General features: G+C 41.8%; 1 protein-coding gene across 1 annotated transcript in view; it reads right to left on the bottom strand.

Annotated features, from left to right (window-relative positions):
- The window catches only part of LOC129826535 (neuropeptide FF receptor 1-like), a 95,791-nt gene that overhangs the window by 56,278 nt on the left and 22,948 nt on the right, over positions 1–16,565 (bottom strand). The window contains exons 2-3 of the mRNA XM_055887389.1: positions 14,337–14,420; positions 13,857–14,052 (exon numbers count right to left, since the gene is read on the bottom strand). The gene's annotated coding sequence lies outside the window, so the exon portion shown is untranslated. The remainder of the gene's footprint in view (positions 1–13,856; positions 14,053–14,336; positions 14,421–16,565) is intronic.

Genomic DNA, 16,565 nt, shown 5'->3' with positions numbered 1-16,565 from the left:
GCGGCAGGTAGCCTAGTGGTTAGAGCGTTGGGCCAGTAACCGAAAGGTTGCTGAATCGAATCCCCGAGCTAACAAAGTAAAAATCTGTCGTTCTGCCCCTGAACAAGGTAGTTAACCCACTGTACCCAGGTAGGCCGGCATTGTAAATAAGAATTTGTTCTTAATTGACTTGCCTAGGTAAAAAAAAGTTAAATAAAACATTTAATAAAAAATTGTTTAGGCAAGCCAAAATTAGTTCAGGAGTAAAATGTGGCTTAACAAATTACATAATTTGGACTCACCGTGTCAAATAATAGGGGTTGACTATTTTTTAATGACTACCCCTTCCTCTGTCCCCCATACATACAACATTTGTATGATTCCTTGGTCAACCTACATGAAAAAAATACTACAGTTTACTAAAGAATACTAAAGTATAGAACGTTATAGTCAACTGTAGTATACTGTAAAATAAAATACTACACACTAATATCCCTCGATCATGTGTAGTACTTACTATAGAATGTTGTAGTATACGGTAGAATTGACCAGTAAATACTACGGTATTATCTGAAAACAAAACACTGTATAAAAAAATGTCAGCAAAAACCCTAATACAACAAATCACTACTTTTTTAATCATTGTAAATACTACAGTATAAAAATGTAAAGATACCCTCATCATTCCCCTCCCCCATACACTTAATATGCACTAGTAATTTTGAGACAAGAAAACTTGTTCAACTTAATATTAAAAACGTGCTCTTTATGAAAGAATATTACAATTAGGTGAAATAAATGAAAACAATATTCATCAAGTTACACTACTCAAGAGGCACCTAATTGGTGAAACTACCCAGACGACCTTATCCAGAGGGACTTACAGTTAGTGCATCCATCTTAAGATAGTTTGGTGAGAAAACCGCATATCACAGCCATAGTAAGCAAAACATGTTCCTCAGTAAGTAGCAACATTATCAGCAAAGTCAGTGCTAGTAAGAAAAGACAAATGTGAGTGTTCGTTCAAGAAGACAATAGACTGAAGGTAGGGAGGGGCATCACTTAGTCATATACAGTTGAAGTCGGAAATATACATACACTTAGGTTGGAGCATTAAAACTTGTTTTTCAACCACTCCACAAATTTCTCGTTAACAAACTATGTACATGACACAAGTAATTTTTCAAACAATTGTTTGCAGACAGATTTCACTTATAATTCAGTGTATCACAATTCCAGTGGGGCAGAAGTTTACATACACTAAGTTGACTGTGCCTTTAAAGAGCGTGGAAAATTCCAGAAAATGATGTCATGGCTTTAGGAGCTTCTGATTGGCTAATTGACATAATTTAAGTCAATTGGAGGTGTACCTGTGGATGTATTTCAAGGCCTACCTTCAAACTCAGTGCCTCTTTGCTTGACATCATGGGAAAATCAAAAGAAATCAGCCAAGACCTAAGGAAAAAAAGTGTTGACCTCCACAAGTCTGGTTCACCCTTGGGAGCAATTTCCAAACGCCTGAAGGTACAACGTTCATCTGTACGAACAATAGTACGCAAGTATAAACACCATGGGACCACGCAGCCATCATACCGCTCAGGAAGGAGATGCGTTCTGTCTCTTAGAGATGAACGTACTTGTGCAAAAAGTGCAAATCAATTCCAGAACAGCAGCAAAGAACCTTGTGAAGATGCTGGAGGAAACAGGTACAAAAGTATCTATATCCACAGTAAAACGAGTCCTATATCAACATAACCTGAAGGGCCGCTCAGCCATAAAAAAGCCAGACTATGTGTTGCAACTGCACATGGGGACAAAGATCGTACTTTTTGGAAAAACGTCCTCTGGTCTGGTGAAACAAAAACAGAACTGTGTGGCCATAATGACCATCGTTATGTTTAGAGGAAAAAGGGGTATGCTTGCAAGCCGAAGAACACCATCCAAACCGTGAAGCACGGGGGTGGCAGCATCATGTTGTGGTGGGGGGGGTGCTTTGCAGCAGGAGGGACTGGTGTTCTTCACAAAATAGATGGCATCATGAGGTAGGAAAATTATGTGGATATATTGAAGCAACATCTCAAGACATCAGTCAGGAAGTTAAAGCTTGGACACAAATGGGTCTTCCAAATGGACAATGACCCCAGCATACTTCCAAAGTTGTGGCAAATGGATTAAGGACAACAAAGTCAAGGTATTGGAGTGGCCATCACAAAGCCCTGACCTCAAACCTAGAGAAAATGTGTGGGCAGACCTGAAAAAGCGTGTGCGAGCAAGTAGGCCTACAAACCTGACTCAGTTACACCAGTTCTGTCAGGAGGAATGGGCAAAAATTCACAACTTATTGTGGGAAAGCTTGTGGAAGGCTCCCCGTAACGTTTGACCCAAGTTAAACAATTTAAAAGGTAATGCTAACAAATACCATTTGAGTGTATGTAAACTTCTGACTAACTGGGAATGGGATGAAAGAAATAAAAGCCTAAATAATTCTCTATTTTTCTGGCATTTCACATTCTTAAAATAAAATGGTGATCCTAACTGACCTAAGACAGGGAATTTTTACTAGGATGCAATGTCAAAAACTGAGTTTAAATGTATTTGGCTAAGGTGTATGTAAACTTCCGACTTCAACTGTACACTGTCAATCTGTGCCTACACAGTATGCTTCTTACATCCCTTTAACCTGAATCACACTAAGAGCCTGCAGTATAATGCCCAACTGAAGGAAGCAGCTGGTATTCAGAATGAAATACAAATTGTATTGTTGCCGAGATAGGGACTGATAAATAGCTGACAGGTGGAGAGGCTGGGTTTCACAGCAGTTTGTATCAGAGGGCTGTCTACAACAGAGAGAAGCAATGTTTTCTTATCAACTTAAAGACCCTACTGTAATATACCTCTCATACAGTTGTTGATTTGCTGCTGACCTCTGGAATGTACTGTACTCCTGGAGAATGAGTTCTACTCCAAAGACCCTGGGTCTTATAAGGCCCATATATAATAAGTATTCACACCCCTTGGATCTTTAAAATTGTTTGTTGTATTACAAATTGAGATTGAAATAGATTTACTGGTCATTGATCTAAACAAAACTCCATAATGTCAAAGTGAAAAAAAAATTCTACACATTTTTACAAATGAATTGAAATTAAATAACTTAAATATAGTTGTTGCATAAGTATTCACCACCTTTGTTTAGGTTAGGCTAAATTAGTTCAGGAGTAACATTTGGCTTAACAAATCACATAAAAAGTTACATGAAATAATAGGGGTTGACAATATATTCCTCTGACCCCCATGCATATAACATATGTAAGGTCCCTCAGTCAAATAATGAATTTCAAGCACAGATTCAACTTCAAAAGACCAGGGAGCTTTCCAAAAGCCTCAAAGAAGGGTAGTGATTGGTAAATGGGTAACAATAGCACATTAAGACATTGAATATCTCTTTAAGCATGGTCAAGCTAATGCTTATGCTATGGATAATGCAATAAACCACCCAGAAACATCAAAAAGATAGCCATCATTCATACAAATATACAGAATAGAAATATTCCAAAACATACATCCTGTATGCAACAAGGCACTAACGTAATACTGAAAAAAAAGGCAAATTAATACACTTTCTGGCAAAGCCTTGTATTCGGGGCAAATTCAACACAACACATGACTGAGTAGCTGCCTCCTTATTTTCAAGCATGACTGTGGCTGCATCATGGTATAGGTATGTGTGACATCACCAAAGACTGGGGTGTTTTTCAGGATAAAAATAAATGAGGTGGAGCTAAGCACAGGCAAAATCATAGAGGAAAACCTTTCAGTCTGCTTTACACCAGACACTAGGAGAGGAATTCACCATTCAGCAAGATAACCTACAACACAAGCCCAAACATACATTGGAATTGCTTACCAAGAAGACAGTGAATGTTCCTGAATGGCCAAGTTACAGTTTTGACTTAAATCTGCTTGAAAATCTATGGCAATACTTGGAAATTGTTGTCTAGCCATGATCCCCAACACCTTTTTAAAAGAATAATGTCCAAATATTGCACAATTCAGGTTTGCAAAGCTCTTACAGATTTATAGTAGAAAAGTCACAGCTGTAATAAATGCCAAATGTGTTTCTATCATGTATTGACTCAGGGGGGTGAATACTTATCTAATCAAGGTATATTAGTGTTTTGTCATTAATCTCGAATACGTTAGAAGTGTTCTTCCTGTAGATTATTGACAGAAAAGGACAATTAAATCCATTTTAATCCCACTTTGTAACAATAAAATATTAAGAAATCCAATACTTATGATACCCAATGTATATTTGTTGTTGTAGTTGAACTGTGGCGCCTACTGTGTGTTGACCTGGAGGATATGCTGTATGTATCTAGTCAACTCCAAAGACCCTACAGTATTAAAAAAATACAGTTGTGTAATTCTAAAGCATATGATGATTGTGGTTCACCTAGATAATATGCTGTGCAAGTAGTGAACTCCAAAAAATTCTGTGTTTCATAAAAAAATACAGTTGCTAAACTCTGGAATGTGCTGTATACAGCATAGATGGATGTTTACACTCAAATACCTGTAGGCTATGACTTTCTCTGATGTCATTATGGAATGCCTCAGGCTAGTCGAAACTGATTTCCTCTAGTCTGTTGTTTTGACAGTAGAATAAGTATAGAAAAGGTCAACTGCACTAACCTCTCAATCTCTGACCTGTTCACACTCGTTTACAGTTCGTAAAACAAAGTATACCCAATCACAAAGTCATCACAGAAACAGTTATTCTTTAACAGTCATATCATATTTGGTCATCACCAAAAGATGGACATAGCCTGTGTTAATCTTTGTGCTTTATTATCTTCTGAAGAGTTCTGAAGTTATGTGCACAGAAAGCATCCCTTCAGTGCCTCTATTGTGTCCTCAATCCATAAATTGACAGTTTTGGTTTGCTGTTTGCTGCTTTCAAATGCTTTACGTTAAGTTTGAAAGGGCTGGCTGAATTTGCTTTGCTGTCAAGGCATCATTGATATTTCCATGGTATTTAGCCAGGTCTCTGTTTTTTCCTGTGTATCATTCAGAATGGTTAATCAATACAAAAGTGTAATTTGTGCAGCTCCCAAATATGAAATACAGTCAGATCTGACAATTAAAAAAGGTAATCTGTACTGTAGCACAATAAAATAATCTTCGAAATGTATGTAACTGAATGATCAGGGGTATATTTCAGAAATGTATTTCATTATTACATGGGTTATTATTACTTAAGATGATTGCGGATTAATTTGGCACCTGGCGTCACCCTGCAAGAGTTTGTCAAATTAAAGAACAGCTGAACTCACCACTTTTGTTGGTTGGCTGCTTATTAAGAAAAACAAGATTTGCGGCTTGGGGGTGTGGTTCGATGTGAGTGTTATATTGCAATATTATAAACTGGGTGGTTCGAGCACTGAATGCTGATTGTCTGAAAGTCGTGGTATAGCAGACCGTATACCACGGATAAGACAAAACATGTATTTTTTTATGATCTAATTACGTTGTTAACCAGTTTATAATAGCAATAAGGCACCTCCCAGGGTTATGGTATATTGCCAATATACCACAGCTAAGGGCTGAATCCAGGCACTCCATTGCATCGCGTCTAACAGCTCTTCGCCGGGGTATTTTGCCATAGACCCCACCCCTTATTGCTTAATTATAAACCGGATAGTTTTGGTCCTGGATGGGGATTGGCTGAAACAGCATTCTAGCCGTGTGTATATCAGACATTATATCTTGGGTATGACTTAAAACTACTTGTTGACTGTTATATTTATGTTGGTAAGCGGTTTATAATAGCAATAAGCAATGTTCCCTCTTAGCTGCGCCCATCAGCCCGTGCAGAGATGCTCGAGATTGAACTTCACTCAACTTTAGAGTTTTCACCATTAGTTAACACTATCAACATTTCGCTTTACTGTAGAAATTGTGATTGAATCACCGCAATATTAGCCACTTTAGAAGCAATATAACGAAACTAAATGAACTACTATGCAAAACTACCTATGCAAGAACGCATCGAAGTAGGATTCAATTGCATTGACAGGCACAACTCAGGTCCGTACTCTACACAGACCAGTGCGCCATAACCAATCAGAGCTGCAGTAGGCCTATATGCAAATAGACCATAGCCATATATGGATTTGTGCCATTAACTTTTAACTGGACTGTTTAACAGCATGAGCGGTTGCAATTACTATGCGCTTGTTTGTTTAGATGAAAGCGAAAGCTGCATGTAGCCACATGTGCACATTTGTTCATATTCTCAAATAAAATCACATTTTATTTGTCACATGCGCCAAATACAACGGGTGTAAACCTTACAGTGAAATGCTTACAATCCCTTAACTCTATTTTCTTATAACTGCATTGCTGGTTAAGAAAATATTTAATAAACACACTAAAGTAAAAAAAAAAATCACAATAAAATAACAATGAGGCTATATACACAGGGGGTCAGTACTGAGTCAATGTGCGGGGATGCAGGTTAGTCGAGGTCATTCGTACATGTAGGTAGGGGTAAAGTGACTATGTACAGATAATAATGTGCGGGGGGTTGTCAATGCAAAGAGTTCGGGTGGCCAGAGAGAGCAGTCTATGACTTGCGTAACTGGAGTCTTAGACAATGTTTTGGGCCTTCTGGATGGCAGGAAGCTTGACCCCAGTGATGTACTGGACTGTACGCACTACCCTTTGTAGCACCTTACGGTCAGATGTCATACCAGGCAGTGATGCAGCCGGTCAGGATGCTCCCGATGGTGCAGCTGTAGAACTTTGAGGATCTGGAGACCAATGCCAAATCTTTACAGTCCCTTGTCGTGCACTCTTCACAACTTTCTTGGTGTGTTTGGACCATGATAGTTTGTTGGTGATGTGGACAAACTATCGACCTGCTGCACTACAGCCCTGCCGATGTGAATGGAGGCATGTTTGCCCTCCTTTTCTTGTAGTCCACCATCAGCTCCTTTGTCTTGCTCACGTTGAGTGAGAGGTTGTTGTCCTGGCACCACATTGCCAGGTCTCTGACCTCCTCCCTATAGGCTGTCTCATCGTTGTCCGTGATCAAGCCTACCACCATTGTGTCGTCAGCAAACTTAATAATGGTGTTGGAGTCGTGCTTGGCCACACAGTTGTGGGTAAACAGGGAGTAGAGGGGACTAAGCACGCACCCCTGAGGGGCCTCCGCATTGAGGATCATTGTGGCAGATGTGTTGTTGACTACCACCTGGGGGTGGCCCATCAGTAAGTCCAGGAGCCAGTTGCAGAGGGAGGTGTTTAGTCCCAGGGTCCTTAACTTAGCGATGAGCTTTGTCAGCACTATGGTGTTGAACGCTGAGCTGTAGTTAATGAACAGCATTCTCACATAGGTGTTCATTTTGTCCAGGTGGGAAAGAGCAGTGTGGAGTGCGATCTGTGGATCTGTTGTGGTGGTACGCGAATTGGAGTGGGTTTACGGTTTCCGGGATGATAGTGTTGATGTGAGCCATGACCAGCCTTTCAAAGCACTTTATGGCTATCAACGTGAGTGCTAGGCAGGTTACCTTCACTTTCTTGGGCACAGGGACTATGGTGGTCTGCTTGAAACATGTACAGTACCGGTCAAAAGGTTGGACACACATAATATTTACATTGCAGAATAAAAGTGAAGACATCCAAACAATGAAATAACATATATGGAATAGTTTAGTAACCAAATAAGTGTTAAAACAAATCAAAATACATTTTATAGTTGAGATTCTTCAAAGTATCCACCCTTTGGACTACAGAGTGAAGGAAAATCAGGCAACAAGTGCTCAGCATATGTGGGAACTCCAAGACTATTGGAAAAGCATTCCAGATGAAGCTGGTTGAGAGAATACAAAGTGTGGAAAGTTATCAAGGCAAAGGATTGCTACTTTGAAGAATCTAAAATCTAAAATCTATTTAGATTTGTTCAACACTTTTTTGGTTACTACATGATTCCATGTGTTATTTCATAGTTTTGATGTCTTCACTATTATTCTGCAATGTAGAAAATTGTAAAAAATAAAGAAAAACCCTTGGTCGAGTAGGTGTGTCCAGTCTTTTGACTAGTACTGTAGGTATTACAGACTCAGTCAGGGAAAGGTTGAAACTGTCAGTGAAGACATTTGCCAGTTGGTCTGCGCATGCTCTGAGTACACATCCTGGTAATCCGTCTGGCCCCGCAGCCTTGTGAATGTTGACCTGTTTAAAGGTCTTGCTCACATCGGCTACGGAGAGCCGGATCACACAGTCATCCGGAACAGCTGGTGCTCTCATGCTTCAGTGTCGCTTGTCTGGAAACGAGCATAAAAAGGCATTCATCCCGTCTGGTAGGCTCGTGTCACTGGGCAGCTCGCGGCTGGGTTTTCCTTTGTAGTCTAATTGTTTGCAAGCCCTGCCACATCCGACGAGCACCAGAGCCAGTGTAGTAGGATTCAGTCTTAGTCTTGTATTGACGCTTTGCCTGTTTCATGGTTCGTCTGAGGGCATAGCAGGATTTCTTATAAGCGTCCGGATTAGTGTCCCACTCCTTGAAAGCAGCAGCTCTAGCCTTTAGCTCGGTGCAGATGTTGCCTGTAATCCATGGCTTCTGCTTGGAATATGTCCGTAGGGTCACTGTGGGGACGACATCGTTGATCCACTTATTGATGAAGTCGGTGACTGAGGTGGTATACTGCTCAATGCCATTGGATGAATCCCAGGAACATATTCCAGTCTGTGCTAGAAAAACAGTCCTGTAGCGTAGCATCCGCGTCATCTGACCACTTCCGTATTGAGCGAGTCACTGGTACTTCCTGCTTTAAATTTAGCTTATAAACAGGAATCAGGAGTATAGAATTGTGGTGAGATTTGCCAAATGAAGGGCGAGGGAGAGCTTTGTACGTGTCTCTGTGTTTGAAGTAAAGGTGGTCCAGAGTTTTTTTCCCTCTGGTTGCACATGTGATATGCTGGTAGAAATGAGGTAAAACGGATTTAAATTTGCCTGCATTAAAGTCCCCGGCCACTAGGAGCACCGCTTCTAGATGAGCATTTTCTTGTTTGCTTATGGCCTTATACAGCTCGTTGAGTGTGGTCTTAGTGCCAGCATCCGTTTTTTGCTAGTTAGTGAGTTATTAGCCCAGCTATAGCTAATTTGTAGTCAGAAATGTGGGAGTGATTGCTTCCAACAAGAGCACAAAACGTGAAGATTTCTAGCCAAAAATTCTTACACAGGGACACTCGAGAAATTGGTTTATAGAACAGCACATGAATAGAACACATAAATTAGTTATAAGCACAAACATACAAATTTCCATTACAGCGAGTCAAGTAAAGAGCTGTTTTTTATGTCTTAAAGAGGCAGTGTTGTATTTTGAAACTAGGCTTGAATAAGCTAAGTAGCCATAGGCAGAGGGTGGCATAATTTGTCTGATTCTCTGTAATAATGGTTTGGGAATAACAATGCATTTTTGTCTGAAGGACAAGTGGATAAACAGGTTAATGTCAAGCCCTGCATGTTTTTTTTCAATAGTCTCATGGAATGTAGGCCTACATTGAACACTACACATTGGCTACTACCGTAGGCTGAATGATAGAACAGCTATTTCCATGTGAAATGTTTATGTGATGCATTTTCTCCATTGTTTTGTATAATAGGCCACTCTGGTAGGCCTACATTATGATCAAATAGCCACAGTAGCCTACAGTATTTAGCCACTTAAAACTGTAAAGCGGGTACAGCCTCAGTGTTCACATTAAACATGCGCCGGAAGTTGCACCAAATGTTGGGAACTTTGAAGTTTGAGCTCAGCAGATCTGAAATTTGCTCGGTGCCGGAATTTATTTTGGGAAATTTTGTGGTACCAGGCGCTTCGCGTCATGCCTAAGAACAGCCCGTAGACATGGTATATTGACCAATTAGAGCATGACCGATTAATCGACATGGCCGATTAGTACAAAAAAAAAAGTATGAATGTATGTACTTGTAAGTCGCTCTGGATAAGAGCGTCTGCTAAATGACTTAAATGTAAATGTAATTAGGGCCGATTTCAAGTTTTCATAACAATTGGTAAATACCATTTTTGGATGCCGATTATGGCCGATTACATTGCACTCCACGAGGAGACTTGCGTGGCAGGCTGACCACCTGTTACGCGAGTGCAGCAAGGGGCCAAGGTAAGTTGCTAGCTAGCATTACATTTTTCTTATAAAAAACAATGAATCTTAACATAATCACTAGTTAACTACAGAAAAAGCACTGTTGTTGCACCAATGTACCTAACTATAAACATCAATGCCTTTCTTAAAATCAATACACAAGTATATTTATTTAAACCTGCATATTTAGTTAAAATAAATTCATGTTAGCAGGCAATATTAACTATGGAAATTGTGTCACTTCTCCTGCCTTCTGTGCAAGCAGAGTCAGGGTATATGCAGCAGTTTGGGCCGCCTGGCTCGTTGCGAACTGTATGAAGACCATTTCTTCCTAATAAAGATCGTAATTAATTTGCAAGAATTGTACATAATTATAACATAACAGTGAAGGTTGTGCAATGTAACAGCAATTTTTAGACTCAGGGATGCCACCCGTTCGATAAAATATGGAACGGTTCCGTATTTCACTTAAAGAATAAACTTTTTGTTTTCGGAATGATAGTTTCCGGATTTGACCATATTAATGACCTAAGGCTCATATTTCTGTGTGTTTATTATATTATGATTAAGTCTATGATTTGATAGAGCAGTCTGACTGAGCGGTGGTAGGCAGCAGCAGGCTCGTAAGCATTCATTCAAACAGCACTTTCCTGCGTTTGCCAGCAGCTCTTCGCAATGCTTGAAGGACAGTGCTGTTTATGACTTCAAGCCTACCAACTCCCGAGATTAGGCTGGCAATACTATAGTGCCTATAAGAACATCCAATAGTCAAAGGTATATGAAATAGACATGGTATAGAGAAAAATAGTCCTATAATTCCTACAATAACTACAACATAAAACTTCTTAACTGGGAATATTGAAGACTCATGTTAAAAGGAACCACCAACTTTCAATATGTTCTCATGTTCTGAGCAAGGAACTTAAATGTTAGCTTTTTTACATGGCACATATTATACTTTAACTTTCTTCTCCAACACTGTGCTTTTGCATTATTTAAACCAAATTGAACATGTTTCATTATTTATTTGAGACTAAATTGATTTTATTTATGTATTATACACTGCTCAAAAAAATAAAGGGAACACTTAAACAACACAATGTAACTCCAGGTCAATCACACTTCTGTGAAATCAAACTGTCCACTTAGGAAGCAACACTGATTGACAATAAATTTCACATGCTGTTGTGCAAATGGAATAGACAAAAGGTGGAAATTATAGGCAATTAGCAAGACACCCCCAATAAAGGAGTGGTTCTGTAGGTGGTGACCACAGACCACTTCTGTCACGTTCCTGACCTGTTTTCTCTTGTTTTGTATATGTTTATTGGTCAGGGCGTGAGCTGGGTGGGCATTTCTATGTGTTGTGTTTCTATGTTGGGTTAAAGGGTTAATTGACCTTATATGGCTCTCAATCAGAGACAGGTGTTTTCGAGGAGTGTGGCAAAGCTGGGTAGGATACCTGAGCCAACTCCCCGTGCTTACCGTGGAGTGAGAGGGCGTTGTACTGGTTAGACACCGTGTTATGCGGTAAAGCGCACGGTGTCCCCAGTACGCGTGCTTAGCCCAGTGCGGGCTATTCCACCTCGCCGCACTGGTAGGGCTAAGTTGGGTATCGAGCCGGATGTCATGAAGCCGGCCCAACGCATCTGCCCACCAGTGCGTCTCCTCGGGCCGGCATACATGGCACCAGCCTTACGATTGGTGTCCCCGGTTCGCCAGCATAGCCCAGTGCGGGCTATTCCACCTCGCCGCACTGGCAGGGCTACGGGCACCATTCAACCTGGTAAGGTTGGGCAGGCTCGGTGCTCAAGAGCACGTGTCCTCCTTCACGGTCCGGTATACCCGGTGCCACCTCCATGTACCAGTCCTCCGGTGGCAGCCCCCCGTACCAGGCTGTCTCTCCGGGTTCCCTCTCCAGCTGCTCCCACCTGTCCAGCGCTGTCAGAGCTTTCCTCCTCTCCAGCGCAGCCAGTGCCTATACCACGCACCAGGCTGTCTCTCCGTCTCCTCCCTACAGAGCTGCTCGTCCAGCCAGAGCCGTCCAGCCAGGACCAGCCAGAGCCGTCCAGCCAGGACCTGCCAGAGTCCGTCCATCCAGGACCTGCCAGAGTCCGTCCATCCAGGACCTGCCAGAGTCCGTCCAGCCAGGACCTGCCAGAGTCCGTCCAGCCAGGACCTGCCAGAGTCCGTCCAGCCAGGACCTGCCAGAGTCCGTCCAGCCAGGACCTGCCAGAGTCCGTCCAGCCAGGACCTGCCAGAGTCCGTCCAGCCAGGACCTGCCAGAGTCCGTCCAGCCAGGACCTGCCAGAGTCCGTCCAGCCAGGACCTGCCAGAGTCCGTCCAGCCAGGACCTGCCAGAGTCCGTCCAGCCAGGACCTGCCAGAGTCCGTCCAGCCAGGACCTGCCAGAGTCCCTCAGCCAGGAGCTGCCGCCCCTTATCCCGGTGTTGCCCCTTATCCTGGTGTTGCCCCTTATCCCGGTGCTGGCCCTTATCCCGGTGCTGCCCCTTATCCCGGTGCTGCCCCTTCATTTAGGTGGGTTTAGTTGGAGGGTGGTCATTGGGAGGGGGATACAGAAGCGGGGAGTGACTATGGTGGTGTGGGGACAGCGTCCGGAGCCTGAGCCACCACCGTGGTCAGATGCCCACCCAGACCCTCCCCTAGACTTTGTGCTGGTGCGCCCGGCGTTCGCACCTTAAGGGGGGGGTTATGTCACGTTCCTGACCTGTTTTCTCTTGTTTTGTATGTGTTTATTGGTCAGGGCGTGAGCTGGGTGGGCATTTCTATGTGTTGTGTTTCTATATTGTGTTAAAGGGTTAATTGACCTTATATGGCTCTCAATCAGAGACAGGTGTTTTCGTTTTCCTCTGATTGAGAGACATACATAGGGAGGTTGTTTCTCACTGTTTGTTTGTGGGTGATTGTCGCTGTGTCTATGTCGATGTTCTATGTTGCATGTATGCACTAGTTCATTCTTAGCTTCACGTTCGTCAGTTTTGTTATTTTGTTAGTTTGTTAAAGTATTTCGTTTCATGTTCATCTTCGTAGGAAAATAAAAGAAGATAGCTTATTTTCCACATGCTGCGTTTTGGTCCGTCTCTCCCCCACACGATCGTGACAACTTCTCAGTTCCTATGCAGAATCACTCCTTTATTGGGGGTGTCTTGCTAATTGCCTATAATTTCCACCTTTTGTCTATTTCATTTGCACAACAGCATTTGAAATTTATTGTCAATCAGTGTTGCTTCCTAAGTGGACAGTTTGATTTCACAGAAGTGTGATTGACTTGGAGTTATTGTGTTGTTTAAGTGTTCCCTTTATTTTTTTGAGCAGTGTATTAAGTTAAAATAAGTGTTCATTCAGTGTTGTTGTAATTGTCATTAGTACACACACATACACACATATATACAGTATATATAAAAAACAATAATTTTTGGTCCTCCAATACTCAGTATCTGCGTTGAAAAATCATAATCGGTCGCCCTCTATGGCCAACACACCACACCTCCTCGGGCCTTGTTGCTTAATCGTACCCTGGCAGTTATTGATTAAAAAAAATTGCAGGATGGGAGACCCATGGTATAGGCGCCAACCGCACAGAGACAAAGTGTTTCAATAATTGTCAAAAACAAATTATTTTAATCTAAAGCATTTAATAAAGACATGTATATTGTGGGGAATTGGAATGAGAGGGTTACTTACACAGTGTTGGGAAAGGATCACAGCAGTGATTAAATGAGGGTATGAGGCATGAGTTGAGGTGTTCAGAGACTTGACTTCAGTGCAGGCCAGGGGTTGAGGTGGTCATAGGCTTCAGTGCAGGACAGGCTCATCATGGATGGATGGATGGTGTTGGAGCAGAGCTCAACTCTTCCACTGAGGGCAGGACAGGATTTGACTGGGGAGACCAAAAACAATAACAAAATACACTACACAGACAAAATATCGAAACATTTGTTTGTCCAAGGAGTAAAATCAGTGATGTGTAATAATGTGATTGACTCTACATACAGTAATGAGAAAATGTACAGGTCTACTCACTGGGTGGCTACTTTGTTAGATTATTCAATGGTTGGAGAGGAAACATTCAATATGCCAGTGGATATGCGGGCAATATGAGACGCGGCTTCAGTTAATGTCAAGAGAGAGTTGATAATGGTAGTGGAGTAGAGTGGTCATTACCTCTTTAAATTTTTCTGAAATTCACTGAGTAGGATGGTCCTTCCCTTCCTCCTCTGAGAAGCCTCCACTGTTGTGTATGGTTTCCTAGAAACAAGGGTGGCTCAACTTATCACAATGTAAATCATTTAAACATTTGTAGGCCAATATTGAAACTCGGTAGAATCACCCATAATGCTCATTGACTGAACATCACAAATTACCATGGCAATTATGCATCACAATAGTAAAATGTACAGTATTCATCCAACATGCAGCAGTTCACTGTATCCATCAACTGCGCTGCTACTGCACACAGCATATGAGTACGCCCAAGCCATCTGGTCTTACGTAACCGCATCCACTACAGTGGCAAGTTCCTTCTAATTGGCTTAAACAGAATCAGCCTATCCCCCAGAGCCATTGAAGACTCTTCTACGTACGTTACTGTACAGCCAGAGAGAGCCTCCTTCATGTGTATTAGTGACCAGTCAAATCACTACTAGCTAATGTCCTGTTCCTTGCATCCATCAACTATATTTAAAGAAAAAGCGAGCAGGTCACACCCGGTAACTGGCTATATTCTTTTACAAAGAAATCATGCTGTGACAAGGTGCTAGCATACTGAAAGATGAATCATGCTGTGACAAGACTATGGGCACTATTATTAGAATGTCATCACCACCTCCACAGTGTGAGAGTAGAGATCAATGTTAAGGACAAACTGGTTTCAATCAGTGTTCGAAAGTTATTATTCTGTAGGTCAGGACGGTAAGCGGTAAGTAGGCGGTAAGTGATGTGAGTAGCTGAGTCATAGACTCTGGACTGATTCAATACCGTTATTCACATACAGTTTTTACTGTTGTCAAGTTCAATGGTTCAGAAGTCTATATACCAACCCATCTTCTGTAACTGTTATGCAAATATTTTTTAATATTTCCCGTATTATCTGAGGTAATAGTGATAAGAAGTTACGGTTATGTCCCAAATGACACCCTTGCCCTTTAGGGGTGATTGCTCATGAAACTAGAACAAAATAAAATACCTTGATTTGGGGTATTTTCACAAAATGTAATCCATAGTGTTACATCTGCCCCTGCCACGCCCTCTACTTCTCATCCGGTGTCTCCCTAACCTGCCACCACTCCCCCAGTGCTCTCTCCCTCTGTGTGGGTGTATCTGATTGTGTGAGTGGAGACAGGTGTGCTGGAGTCAGAGCAGATCCCCACCAGCTGTAACCTGTTCCATAATCAAGACTTCTACAAATACTCAGCCCTGCCACTTCCATGCTGCCAGATTGTAGCCTCTGCTCAGTCAGTCTGCATTTCAAGCCGTTTGTTCCTGCATAGATTTTGTTAACCTGTGGTGCCCGTTTTCCCTAGCCGGACGCTGCATTTCTCTCCGTTACAGTTCCGTCCGCTCTGACTCTGGTCCCTGTGTCACCAGTCCCTCATCTCGTCAGTCTTGCTTCCCTGCCCTGGACCCCCCACTCTACTGCTTCCTTGGATTCCGCTCCGGACCTGCTTCCCCTTCCCCTACTCCCCTTACCCAACCAAGTTCCCCCTGGCCTGCACCCCATCTCCCCCCTGCTTTTCAATAAATACCTTTGTTACCTTATCCCGGTCTCCTCGTCTGAGTCTGCACTTGGGTTCACCTGCTCCACCCCGCGTAACACATAGAAGGGTACTGACATTTGTATGTTAATAGAGCATAATTGAAAGAATTAAATGAAATTGAAATGTGAGATTTTGGCCTTAACCAGACTTCCTTTAAGAATTGGTGTCATATAAGCTTTACCACTTGCTCTGTAATATGAGCAGTGTTTTAATTTCAATTAAAAGTCAAAATATCAAAGTTCAAGAGTGGGATCTCTGCAACTTTTAGTTATGATCCAATATGTAACCATTAGCAACAGAATGTGAAAATCGATTCAAAATGGTTGCCCTCTGCTGGCGATTTGAAGGACGTGCAATGACCAGTTAAAGGAGGGATGTGATTGGTTACATTGCCTACCATGTCAATTTCTCTCTATAAAATGGGCCATAACTTTCAAACTAGCAGAGATCCCACCGGAACTTTGACATGCCCGTAGAGTAGATATGTTCAACAATATATATTTTAAACTAGCCAAATTAAAAAAATGTATATAGATATATATATATATATATTCATGTCTGAATATTTTATGCAAGAACATTTTTATTTAATAAAAAAATACTACTCATATCACAGAGCAAGAGGTAAAGCTTCATA

This window comes from Salvelinus fontinalis, chromosome 28 (genome assembly GCF_029448725.1).
Source record: "Salvelinus fontinalis isolate EN_2023a chromosome 28, ASM2944872v1, whole genome shotgun sequence".
Classification (NCBI taxonomy): Eukaryota; Metazoa; Chordata; class Actinopteri; order Salmoniformes; family Salmonidae; genus Salvelinus; species Salvelinus fontinalis.
The sequence above is the reverse complement of the archived record's forward strand: the minus strand, read 5'-3'. Positions and strand labels throughout refer to the sequence as shown.